The sequence below is a fragment of the Apis laboriosa genome, unplaced genomic scaffold (assembly GCF_014066325.1).
Source record: "Apis laboriosa isolate Shangri-la unplaced genomic scaffold, ASM1406632v1 scaffold279_cov145, whole genome shotgun sequence".
NCBI classification, from domain to species: domain Eukaryota; kingdom Metazoa; phylum Arthropoda; class Insecta; order Hymenoptera; family Apidae; genus Apis; species Apis laboriosa.
In genome coordinates, this window is record NW_025222632.1 from 1 (window position 1) to 13,978 (window position 13,978).

Below are 13,978 nucleotides of genomic sequence, written 5' to 3' on the forward strand. Positions count from 1 at the left end.
TAATCTCTATAATCGATTTATCTGAGTAAAAGAAAAAAATCAAATCTTTGAAATAAATATATAAAGTACATAAGATTTATTAAATTAATAAATAAAAATAAAGCAATAATCTATCGAATTTTATTTTAAAAGCTCGTAATACGAATTAATATGAGTTAATTGTAATGATCCAATAAACGAATAAAAAAAAAAGAGAATAAATTGTTCTTCAAATAATTATCAATTATAATAATATTTAATAAAAAAAAACAAATACAACACAACAACAACAAAACAACAATATAAAATAATAGCATAACAGAATAATATAAAAAAAGAAGTATCAAATATATTACGCAATAAATTATTCACACTCGAAACAAAGCGTCTAACGAATACCAGTTTCGACAACAAAATGATACTCAGCGTACCTTTCAATGTATCGAATTACAAAATGGAGAAAGGATGCTCAACAATCCAACATTATACATTATACATATATATAAAATATATGTATATTTTCAGAATGTGTCGAATGTATACGAATACAAATAATAAATTTTCTCAACAAAAGTATAAGAAATGTTTTTAACTTTGTGACTTTAAATGTACAATCAAAACAAAAATAAGAATAATACGCAATAGTTGAACGTCCAGATGGTCATATTTAAGAAAAATATATATGAGAATGTATGTATGTGTGAGAATTGAATATTACTATTTCCATTTTTATACAAATATAGACAAAAAAAAATTTATAATAGATATTTTTAATAAAAATAAGCAAATTCTTACCATATTTTTATGAAAGTTGTTAAATTCTCATAATTATATATCTAAATATGATAGTATATGCAAAAATTGTTACTATGTCAAAGCCATCCCACCATCGAAGTCGTAATTAAATGATAAAGATGTTCAATTCTGGTATAATAATTATTAAAAAAATATGTATTGATTAAACACAATTTAATAATCTATAATTAAACTTAATAACTATAGTACTGTAACTTTATCACAGAAATTTTATCTAATTACACACTTTTGCCGGCGAAACGTGACTCTTCACCATGTTTTTCAACTACACACTGATATCATGCGCAATTTGATGCGCACTGGTTCCTCTCGCCATTAAATCTTAGCGCCTTTCTGATTGGTTGAAGTATAATTTCCTATTTACTTCAGTCGCGCGAAAATTAAATATGAATTTGTATATATTAAAGTCTCACAAAAATATTGATTAAAATAAAATAAGAATAAATTATTATATAAATTGATTTATTATTTATAAAAAATTAATATTCAAATTATATTAATAATCAAATTAAAGATTAAAATAGAAAAGATTGAAATAAAATATTAAAATTATTACAATATACTTAAGATTTAAAAATTTAAAAATTTCATTTACAATATATTCAAGAAATAAAAAAATATAAACATATGTGTAATGTACTGTAATAATGTAATATATTAATTTCATTATATAAATTTTTTATAGGTTTTTAATAATATCTTATTTAAAAATTGCTGAATGATATTTTTCTTGTAATTTTTAGATTATGAAAGTAATTTTTTGCATTAAAAAATAAATATTTATTATTTAACCCTCGTAAATAAAAGAAAGAATCAATTTATTTGCATTGCTTTAATAGATTTGAAAATAAAAATTTTTTTAGTAAGGATATATAATAAAACAACTTATCAATTTTTAATTTTACTTAAAAGATAAAAAATGACAAATCTCTCATGTAGAATAAGATTATAAAATATATAGGTTAATTGCAAAACATTTATATTATTCTTTTATTATAAACATTTATTTAAAAAAATTAGAAAAATTTATTATTATTTATATAACAATTTTTATCTGAATTTATTTTAAAAAATGAACAAGATTTTGTTATTTCAAAATATGAATATTAATGATACTGGCATAATATTTTCATTTTATATTTTTATTTCTGATATTATTTGATGTTATTTCAATTTTTTATTAATAATTTATTATCTTCATCATTAGTAAATACATTTATGAATAAAATTTTTCAAACTTGCTCTTGAAATATACTTTGTGAGTGGACATTATATTGAAAGATATTGTTAAATTTTATTATTTAAATCTATTACTTTCAAATTCATAACGTAATGTTCATTTGCAACAAGTATTCTTCAAATTAATTTTCGAGAGTTTTACTCTCAAAATATATTTGCATTCTTATGCATAATTTAGTTATCTTCAGGAAATATTGTTATACAGGCTCACGAACATATTTGAATATTCTTTTTTATATTTCTTATTTCTTTAATAAAATTTATTATTAATGAATATTTTTTTATTTTTAATGAAATTTTGCCATTATAGATTATATTTTATATATTCTCTTATCAAAATATCGCTTTAAGAATCAAAGATTTTTCCATCTTTTTGAATATAACGATACAAAATATATTTGTTTATATATTTTAAAATATATTTTATTATTTTTAAATTACAAAAATTTTCAAAAGTTTAATGCAAGATATGAAAAGAATTGTTGAAACTTGATTTCACTTTCGCAAAAATAAAAAAATATTCCATGTATTCCATACATTCTATTACATACATTCTATTACAAATTTTCATTAAAACCAAAGTTTTATGAAATTAGGTGAATTTCTTGTAAAATATTGTATAAATATTCGTAAGATAATATACGAATCATCTATATGTGTATTTATATCTTATATACATTGATATATATGTCTAAACCATTCGACTTTCTATCGTTTAAATTTTCTCGCGTTTGTTTCGCGATTAACCGCGTCGGCGTATAGTTATATGGTACTTGCGCAATATTCTCAAGTATCAATCCATGTTGTCTATGCGGATCTTTTATTCTCCTCTAAAGACACGTTTTCCGAAAAATTTAATCAACTCTTACTTAAAAGCAGCAAAAAAATCTTTAGAAATTTTCCTAATTTTGTTTTTCAATTTCTTTTTTAATCTTCCAACTATATATCTTGTAACTTTTATTGGTGGAAAATTAAGCGATAAAAATTAATCCTGGAAGAAAAGTAAAAATTTAAATTGATAAAATCATCTCTGATTGAATTGAAGATACGATTAAATTGCGTAGAAATTGAGATACAAATCAGGTAATTTTTTTAAAGTGGGTTTGTGTATTCTCGTTTCATATCACTATTGTATATCATCCGGTGATGTAATAATAGCGCATAACGATTTATAATTTAATCTCATATTCCTTATAGTATCCTTTGAGTCAAAGTGTATAAAAATATGATCACATGGATAAAAAACATGTCAATTCCTGTAATAAAAATAAGCGGGTAATAAAACAAATATGTTCTATTTTAATCATCTTATTGAAATCAATTGTTATTGAAATTTTAATTGAAATATCCTTGACATTTTTTTTTACATTTCAAGAAATATTGCAATATTTGAAGCTCCATTTTTTAAACGAAATATTTTTACTTTTTAAGTGAAGATAACAAATTTATAAGAATTTTATAGAGATATAGAAATATTTGAAGTTCCAGGCTTCCTGTAACTTTACTCGATAAGTTAGAAACCACTATATATTTTTTAAAAATCTATAATCAAATCTATCTTATATTCTTGTTATCAAAAATGTCACAGAGAAATTTCATAAAAAATGTTCACATACACTTATTAAAATCTAATTTATTTTTCTTATCAAAATCATGTCACAAAAAAAATGATACATTTTCACGTATATATATTTCAAATAAAAACGAAATTATAAATTGATATATATATTGTATGATACATGTAAAACTTGTACCTGTATAATCAATTTTGCATTTACAATCATGTAACTGATACAGTGTTTCCAACGATTGTAACCCAGTCTGCACGTAATTTAAGATTCCAAGCTAGCAGCAAAACGATTCCTCTCCAACCACTCGACTTCTCGAAATCTCGAAACCTTGGAGCAGAAACATTTCACTTTTACTTTGAAATAAGCGCCCGCGGCAATTGCCCAGAGGAGGCAGCCATTTTTTTTTTTTTCAAATATTTGCTTATGACTACAAACGAGATCTCTTGCATCCCATAATCGTTTCGTTGACATTATTCATTACTTTCTTTCCTGGTATTCAATCCATCTCGCTATTCTTCGACGTAATTAATCGAATATTCACAGTAAATATGGATTTTTATGCAAATAAATATTTTACATAAAACAACATAAAATGAGTATATTACATATTTTTCTTTTGATATTAATTTCATTTGGATTTTATTATATGATTTAATATATATAAAACAAATTTAACGATAAAATAAATATAATAAAACTTTAAATAAAACTGGTTTCTGATTTTACGATGTAATATCAAAATTTAGAATGATTGTGAATAATTTATTTGTAGAAGGATAATATATTGCATAATATATTTAGAGATCTTTTCCCAATTCAATTTTTTAAGATAAATAATAACAATTTAACGAAACTTGTTTTAATTGCATAAAAATCTGCACTCTAGTATTTATATTTCATATAAGTTACATTAGAATCGTTGAAATCCACTCTTTTTTAATTGATTCGTCCAAAAAACATGAAACATGCAAAAAATCAAAATCCAAAAGACATAATATAACCTTTTAATTCATATATCTGAATTAATTAATGATCCCATACGAATTTGTAAAATATTTTTTACACACATATAATTTATATAAATATCTTTGATAAAAAAAATTAATTAAAAAATAATATCCGTTTAATAAATAAACAAATGAATAAATAAACGCATCTTCTACATTGAAAAAAGAACCTTTTCTTTCACGAATGATGGACCAGATATAATTCAGGCGAACCATTCTTTCACGTCACCCAAATGTCCCTAGATTCGATACAAGCGCCGATTCGCTCTCGAGATTAGCGGCTATTGGCCGCAAGATTATGCAAACCTAGCCAGGTTCCGTGAAGAGAAAATGCGTAATTAATCAACGAATGTGCTATTCGGGGCAACGCGAACGTTTTACGACCTTAGTTATACAAAGGCTTGTCACTTTCTCGCGATGTTTTTCATAACAAAATGCAAATACGCCTGCACACTGTCCCTTTCCTCGGGACAATATTACGTTAATATTACTATTATTAATTATTCGTATACATACCAATTGCGAAGTCAACCAAAAGATGAATAAAGAAAATTTTTTCAACCAGACAGATGTTCGGATTGTATCGACTATTAGTTGCTTAAACGTAAGGTTATTCATAAACACGATGAAACGTATGAAAAATGGACAAAGATTTTAATGAATAGACTGCGAATATATTTGTTAAAGATTTGAATGAATAAAAATTTACAGAATATATTTAGATTTTAGATTTATATTTAGATTTTTTTTCTTAACAAATTTCCAGCTGACTATAACACCTATAAATTATAAATTACATTTAATGTATCGATGCACATTCACTCGAATTTTTCAATGAATTTTTTAAACTTATTTTACACAGAATATTTCACAATACAAACTTGAATTTTGATTTTCTTTATGCTTATTATTCGTATTTTGTATTATCCCTAATTCTTATCTAATAAAAGAATTAAATAATTAATACTGCAAAAATTTGCAAACTTAATATATTCGAAAATCTCAAACAAAAGAATCCTATTCTTTCTTTTTGATACATTGTAAAATCATCGTATGTAAATCATCTTTCATTCTTGTCCACGATTCACAAGATACTATACTTGTATAGAAAACGAACAATAGACTTCTCGTCAACAATATTCTATGGTTATCGTAAAATTTTTGATGCTGAAAAATTTTGTGGAGATTTTCAGCTACACGAAGAGACATTCGTAACCGCTACATTGTTCGCAAGTCGACTGTATTTTATATTTCTTTTTCTTTCTTTCAATAACAAAACATTTTTCAATTTAAAAAACTATCATATTCTTTTTAGTTTTGATATTATTAAATTAGTAATTATTATTATTAAATTAGTAAAAATATTTAATTTTAATTTTTTAATTTTAAATAAATTTCAAATGCATTAATCATGCACTTATATTTATATATAGACTCTAAATGAAAAGTTGCGTTAAGCTACTTAATGCGATTTGCGTGATGCTTTTACAACTGTGTACAACGCATCTTCAGTCATAATGAGCTAAATGCTTTGACCGGTATTCGCAACTCGTGAACGCGTGACAACTTTAAGTTTCCTAACAGATTTGGTTAACCTATCTTTTTGATTCAGCCTCTTTTTCGCAATTATGTTCTTTTGGATTATTTTTAATTCAATCGTGTTTTTTATATCGAAATATTTTTTTATATGAAGAAAATATGAAAAAATTATTATTAATATTATTTGATTCCTCGTCTCAATTTTACACAAAATCTTTTTAAAGATATAAAAAAATTTTTTGTGAATAGAAAACAAAAGGAAATTTAAATGTAAAGTTTCTAAAAATACAATAAAATTGTCTAATTGATATTAAACAAATTTTAAATAAACTTAATTTAAATAAATTAATATTGTATCCACAATTGATGCAAAAAACTCCAATTATTTCAGTTACAAAGGAAATGAATATTGTTTTTCAGTTTTATCAAAAAATATTTAATTAATCGTTATATGAATAATGTATTTATCGTCACTATATATGTTTTAAAAAGTTATCCAAAATATTTCAAAATATTAAATAAGATAATTAGACTAAAAATTATCATTGATTTCGTGACTTTCGTGTTCGAATCTAAACGCATGAGACGCAAGAAAGGTAGAAAGTTACTAGTTTTAGTGAATACATAAAACAGTCGTTAAACAAAAACTACTGAAAAATAACGAGAAAGATTTCCGGAAAAGAGAGAAAAGGTTATTGAAATTTGTGAATATTTCTGCAGTAAAAGTTATTTCGAAGTAATTGTAATTACGTGATTCTAGCTACTACGTGATATTAACTTTGAACTAGATTCCTGCAACTCAACTTTTAAACAAGTACATAGTAATTTCACTACCAATTAGCTATGTTTTACTCACAATCGTTTTTCGTAATCTTGTTAAATGATTTTTACTTTAGTCACAATAAACTTTACTAAAAGATTTTATCGAGATATTTTGATATAATTGATATAACTATAAAACTAAATCATTACAATTGGAAAACAAAAACTATTGAAATATAAATATGAAATCTTAATTGAAAAAATTGGTTTAATATTTTCCGCGAAGGTGGCACTGGTGTTCAATGTTTCAATGTTTCAATGAAATATATGGTAATTTCAAGAAGATCAATAAGGTAGATATCTTTTTTACCAATCTCATGCAAACCGCCATATTTAATATTTCTATAGTAAACTATTTTAAACTTTGCTTTTTTATCAAATTCCTTTAATTCTTTCCTTATCAATAACTCCTAATATTTTTTATTTCATGAAGCATGATATGTTATACATATTATATCTTTGAAATTTATTTATCAATAAATAATATCTATTATCGAATATTACTCCAGAATTATTACTATAGAATTCTGTCTTTATGTGAAATTGCAATTGTCTTGATATAATGCGATTAAATAATACAAAAAGTTATTATCAAATATCTTCTGAAATTGAAGAAAATTCAATCAAAAAAATAATAATAGAATATATCTAACACTGATTAGATTATAGTTTTACTATCTTTTATTTTAACCAACAATTTTATCTTCTTATTATTTTAAAATAAAATATATATTATTTTCTATTATTCTTCTACATTGAAAATAATATTACTATTTATGTAATTCTAACTTTTTATACTCTTGATTTCATATTTGTATAATATGAAATGTGTCTCTTAGATTACAAATTCTATTATAATATAATATAATTAAAAATATAAATTATATTTTTCATGCAAAATAAATAAAAGATTATTATATTTGCAAAATTGCTTGACTGCACGAAGAATTATGGAACTAATTAGATGAGCTTCTATTACACGAACAAGTTATCCGAACTCGGCAAAATCATACAAATATATTTTTATGGTATTCTAATTATTTATCGTAACTGATCTTTTGTTACTAAATTTTGATTTCACTTAATTTTAACAACAACAGAAATACGAATAATAACAGTAATAACAAAAATGATAAAACGGAAAAAAAGAAGGGAAAAAAATCAGAAGAATTAGCAAAGTTTAAGTTGTAAAATTAACTAAAAGATCATAACCTGGAACTTAAAATCAGTAAATCGCATCGCTTTTGCTAGTTATTTTACGATCAACTACGTGCAGTTGCATCCTGTAATGTAATAGATTTAATATCCTATCATTTTCTCATTAATTCGGCTAATATGATTACCTCGTCGTTACGCGTCAAATATATTATCTTTGCGTTTCAAAATACGCACTGTAATTCAATTTTTTATGCAAAAATCGAATATCTTCATAGTTCCGTCTTTTTAACGTTTACCGAATGAAACGATTAAATTTATATTGATTCCAAGTTAAAATCCAAGTCACGAGGAATAACAATTCTTATGCTCGAGGCTGAGTTTAAAAAAAGATACGAACTAAGAATCTATCACTTTCTTTTGACTAAGTTTCAAAATAGAAATGGAAAGTATACTTCTAAGAAATTATAAAAACTTAAAAACTTGCATAATTCTGTGAAACAATCATTTTTCTTTTTTTTTTAATTTTGTAACTAAAAACTATCACTTTTATTCAAATAAGTTTCAAATTGCAAAGACATATTTCTAAGGATACAACTAAAAGTTTGCATTCTTTTTCTGAAATCATGATCATTTTTTTTAATTTGCATCATGAAGTTACTTTTATCGCTATTTTTCCCTAGAATAAACTAGGAAAACAATTATTTTGTAAAGAATTAAGCTCTATAATTTAAGAATTACCACTTTTAAATGCATTCCAAATGTAAATGGAAATAGCAATTAGATTTTCTAAGAAACTATATTTGAAAATTTACATTCTTTCATTGATGTGAAATATAATTTTTACATCATTTTATTTTTTTACATCAAAAAATACACTGAGATCACTGTAACAACATTATTTTTCCTTACATTAAATTCTAGAAAAACAATTATTATATAAAGGTAATAACAATAAGATTTATCATTTTTCTTCAGTAACTTTTGTAAATAAGAAATGAAAAGTAGACATTTGTAAGAAATTAGTAAGTCATCTTTTAATCTCTTACGAACTAATGAAATTAACTAAATTTTTTCCTAAAAGAAATTAGAAAAACAATTATCCAATGCAAAGATTCAAATTCAATTGACAAATATCATTCACAAAAAAATCATTTATGAATGAAATCGCAATTAAACATTTGTTTTGTGTATTATCAGATAAAACAAAAGAATCAATAAAATCTCGCGATTATATAACGATTTCAATAAATCTTAAAAGTTTTGAGATTTTAAAATCTTATGAGCATATCTTAGCTAGCTATCTTAGAAAGCTATAATAAAAATAACACAATTACAACGATGATTTTTACATATAAACGAAAATCATTTTAACGAAATCTTTGAAACGATTATTCAAAAAAAATAAGATATTCGACTTTTCAAAATTCATATTGAATCCTTGAATTAAAAATTTTCTAGAAGTATAACTTTTAATAATTCCTCTCTAATAACATAATCATTGCATTGAGAATAAAAATTATCTTCGGACAAAATGAATTTTCACCGACGATCAACGATTATCCAAAAACCCTGATTTATCAGAATTAAAATAAAAAGAAACCAAAAAAAAAAAACAGATGATTAACAAGAATCATTCCCACGAAACGAACATACGTCGTTGAACAATCTCGTGGTCTCGCAAACGCTTGCGAAATAATCGTAAATAATTCGTTTCGATTTAATTTAACGGAATGAGAATGAAAACATTTTTTCCAATTCTACTAACAATCTCTATCCTCTTTAATTGTTCGTTTCGCGATACACGCACGCTCGTAAAAAAAAAAGCGAGTAATCGGCCGACAATTGTTATTCTATGATTCTTATAAAATGATTCTTTATAAAAGTCCACGCGCAACGAACGAACTGCTCGACTTGGACGAATCGCGCAATCGTCGGACCGCATTGTCGTCCCCCTTTCGCAAATCGATTCGAGGAAACCGGGGCTGAAAAAAAAAATGGATTCGAGAGTTAATCGGTTATTCACGTGGATGAGGAAAAAAGGGGAAGGGAGATGATTCGTGTCACATTTCAATTATCGAAGCGAATTATATTATCCGTGAGATCCGTTATATATATATATGGGATATTTATATATATTTTATACGCAACGTAACATCGTGTTTCGTTGCGAACGCGTACATCTGGCCCCCTGGTTGCTCCTGTTGACGGTACAATTACGGCGGACCACGGTGATGGCATGCTCTTTCCACAAGGCGGCCAGGAAAGGGGGTACAATACCTATATAAAGCTTGAATGAAGATGCTCCCAGCTATTCACTCTCACCTTTCTCACAAGCCTTGCACACGAAGCAAATCTTCCGGAGGAATCGCGAGGGAAGATCGGCAACGTGTTCGTCTCCCGTCAAAAGGATTTCGCTCCGAGGTGAGTGTCTCAACCTTGTTCGCGTACCACGCGTTTCCTTTTAAAGAAAACCTTTAAGTTTCATCTTTTCTCGCGTGTTGTATCTCGATTATCAATTAAAACGAAAATTGATCTATCTTAACGAATTTTCGAAAGACGAGTCTTTTGGAAAATTATCTTTGTAATTTTCATTTCTTGAATCCTATTTCGTTTGTATCTTGCAATTAAGAAAAAGTGAGACGAGTGAGTTTCGTTTAAATATTGTCACGATATGATTCGCGTTTCTTCTTGGAAATCTTTTTTTTTTTTTAATCTTCGTTTGTATGTTGTAAAGTAATTCGTGTCGTTTATCGAAACAATTTCATTTTCAGGGTATTTTAACATTTTGATATCGTTCGTTATATCGTGCGTTTCTTTGAATTTAATCTAATCTTGTTTGTATTGTAATTGGTTTAAAGGATTTCTTGAACGTATCAATCTTGTTTGAACCATATGTTTCTTCTACGAGATCTTTTTTAAATTTAATCTACTCTCGTTTAAAAAAAGATGAGAGTCTTTAAATTATTCGAGTTCTATCATGTTTCTATTTAAAAAATTTCGTTCACGAATTTCCTCTTGGAATCTTTCCTTCTCGAAAAAAAAATTGATTTATTCTTATTCGTATTAAATCTCGATAATTGATAAAAATCGTATTCCTATTTAAAGAATTTCGCTTCAAATTGATTATCTCAACTTTGTTCCACGCAAAAAAATCTTTTTTCTTCCAAAATTTGATTCTATTCTTTATTTCATTCTTGCGTCAATAAAAATTGTGCTCGTGTTCAAAGAAAGAAAGAGAGTGATCTACGTATTTCCTCTTGCGAATTTTTTTTTTTTTTTATTAAAATATTTTTCTCAAAAAAAATTTTCATTCATCGATTCTATCATCCTCCAATAAATAAGTTGTAAAGAGAAAGCAACAAAATACGTTGACAAATACGTACGCGAATTTACAAATTCACTAATTATAAGATAAAGATCGATTATTTGTTGCGGTAATAAAACATGAACAAGTTTTTTTTTTTTTTTTTTATGAGCATTCAGTGAATCTAACTTCACACGATGGAAAACGCATTAAAGTTGGAGGAATACGAATTCATTATGCCACGGAGAAGAAAGCGACGTTCCGTGTGCAGAATGATCGATCGTGACTGGAGCCTGATTCGTGCATTACCTGTAGAAATTCTTTACGACAAAAGATTCAGAATCTTCGAATGACTCCTTTCTTTTAATAATTACTCGTTTGTATTGAATATCATTACACGGTAAACGCCTTCTTAACAGATCCTAAATGTCTGATTGGATAATTGGATAATATCGTTTTTTAAGTTGTAAATAAAAGTGTATATACATGGATATAATATTAGTACATCGACACAATATAATGTATATATATATATCAATACTACACTTTGTTTCTATTATTTTATTTCTATGAAGATCATTGATTGATAAACAAAGTCGTATAAGAGAAAATTTGTAAATTTGTATTAACATTGATAAATTCAAATTTCGCGCCATAGAACTTTAATCGGAAAGTTATCATGAAATCAGAAATTTGAAGAATTCGAAATCGAAATCGGTAAAATTCAACAGACAATTCGAATGACAAATCAGTGTTCGCGATGAATCGAAAATGGGAGAAAGTGATCGATCGTTTAATCTTATTTTCGAGGAATTATCGCGATCGATTCGAAAGATTTATCATGCTGTGCGATGAATAAAATAACTCGAATAACTCGCAATAAAAGTGAAACTCGATGGACGATTTGTTTTGATTTTCGGAGTCTGATATGCAAATTATATTCGTCAATAGACAACTAGGCGTAATGTTTGTAAAATGAAAGAAGGCGAGATCGATTGTGACGATCGGTTAAATGATTGGACAAAGATGAGTAAGCGTGAGAATACGAGCGCGAGAGTGAGAATACAAGCGAGAGTAAGAGTGGGAGCGAAAGTATAGGATAGGAGAGACAAAACGAAGCCGGCTCATTTTGGTCACCGTATCCAGAAGAAAGCGTACGATGTGCATACATTTAATACGTGTGTGTATATACGGCGTTTCTATGCTAATCGTTAGTTCAGTGTACTCAGAATTAACTAAAAATTATTGCTGAAGATGATTTTCTAAGACTTATTCTTTTAGAATAAAACTTTTGACATTTTAACGTGTCTTTTGACACGTTAAAATATCTAATGAATGCTTACGAAATATTAAAATTTTAAAAAGGTTTACACAAATTTTATCACAAATTTTAACAGTAATTGTGTTATATCGTGGAAATTTTTAACTCTACCTTTTTTAGTTATAATGTCTCATTTAATATTGAAATATACCAAAAAATATAATTATAATTATTGAAATATACCAGAAAAATTAAAATTTGTATTATTATTTAAAAATAAAAAGATGCTGGAATAGAATATTTTAATATTATTTGAAAATCTTGTTGAAGTTCTGTTTGCTCGCACCGAATTCAAATTTAAAGAAAACCGCGCTTCGATCGCGATGATTCGGCGTAAAGAGCATGCGCATGCGCATGCGCATCACACTCGTGCTGTTGCACGCATACCTTGACTGTTATTCGTATTCCGCGACCTCTGACATCCTCCGCTAAGAGCAATAGATTGAAGAAATATTTGTTTGCACCGTTCGTTGTCTAATAAAATTACATAATTTCGTTGATGCCGCAATCTTCGTTTAAACTTCGTTATTCCTTGCCCGCAGCAAAAATCCTTTAAAATGTCTCGTCCATAGAGAAAGTCATATATTATCGAGAACGATGAAAGGGAAAGTTTTTCCAAAAAATGAAACGAGAAATGATTCGAAAAGGGGGGAAAGAGTAATCTTTCGAAATATCATCGTAATTGGGCGTGTAATTTTATTTAATCACGACGAAACAAGGGAAACGTCTTCTAATATCGTTGCCGAATGCTTTTGGCGAATCGAATCTTCTCTGCTTTCTCCATTGCGAAGGTCGCAAGGAGGCCGATTTCTCGCTTCTTTTTAGTAAAAATCAATCTTGCTTACCGTATCCATCGATCGTAAAAGCTTAATTAATTATTCTCAATTGCCTTTTCTAACAATTTCCCTCACTCTTCGAATTCTTCCATATCGTATTTTCGACTAACTAGTTTTTAAGAATCAGCCAATCAGTATTACACTCTTAGATTCAGTTTCGTAATAAATTCATTTATAAAAATGTATCTAATTGGTTGGCAATACCTCGACGATTCAACTATTTGACCAATAGGACACTGCCGAACGTGGGAGCAGAGTTCCCTCTGAATGTTGCAGACAATCTTCGAATTACGACACTCGATTAGATTAGAGAATGTTGTTGCAATTTATCGAGAAAATAATCGATCGAGAAACAGGTCCTATTCTCTTCTAAAAAAATGCTTAAA

The 13,978-nt window shown here is 26.6% G+C and overlaps 1 long non-coding RNA gene across 2 annotated transcripts; it reads right to left on the reverse strand.

The window, feature by feature from the left end:
- Positions 1-2,600: 2,600 nt before the first annotated feature.
- On the reverse strand, positions 2,601-13,662 carry LOC122714041. 2 transcript variants are annotated; one of them, XR_006346560.1, is made up of 4 exons: positions 13,602-13,662; positions 13,144-13,306; positions 3,789-3,932; positions 2,601-3,290 (listed from the first exon to the last, which is right to left on the reverse strand). It is a non-coding gene; the product is annotated as an uncharacterized LOC122714041 (long non-coding RNA). The 2 variants fall into 2 exon arrangements; XR_006346561.1 differs by lacking the exon at positions 13,144-13,306 and having other exon boundaries at positions 13,602-13,645.
- Positions 13,663-13,978: the final 316 nt, after the last annotated feature.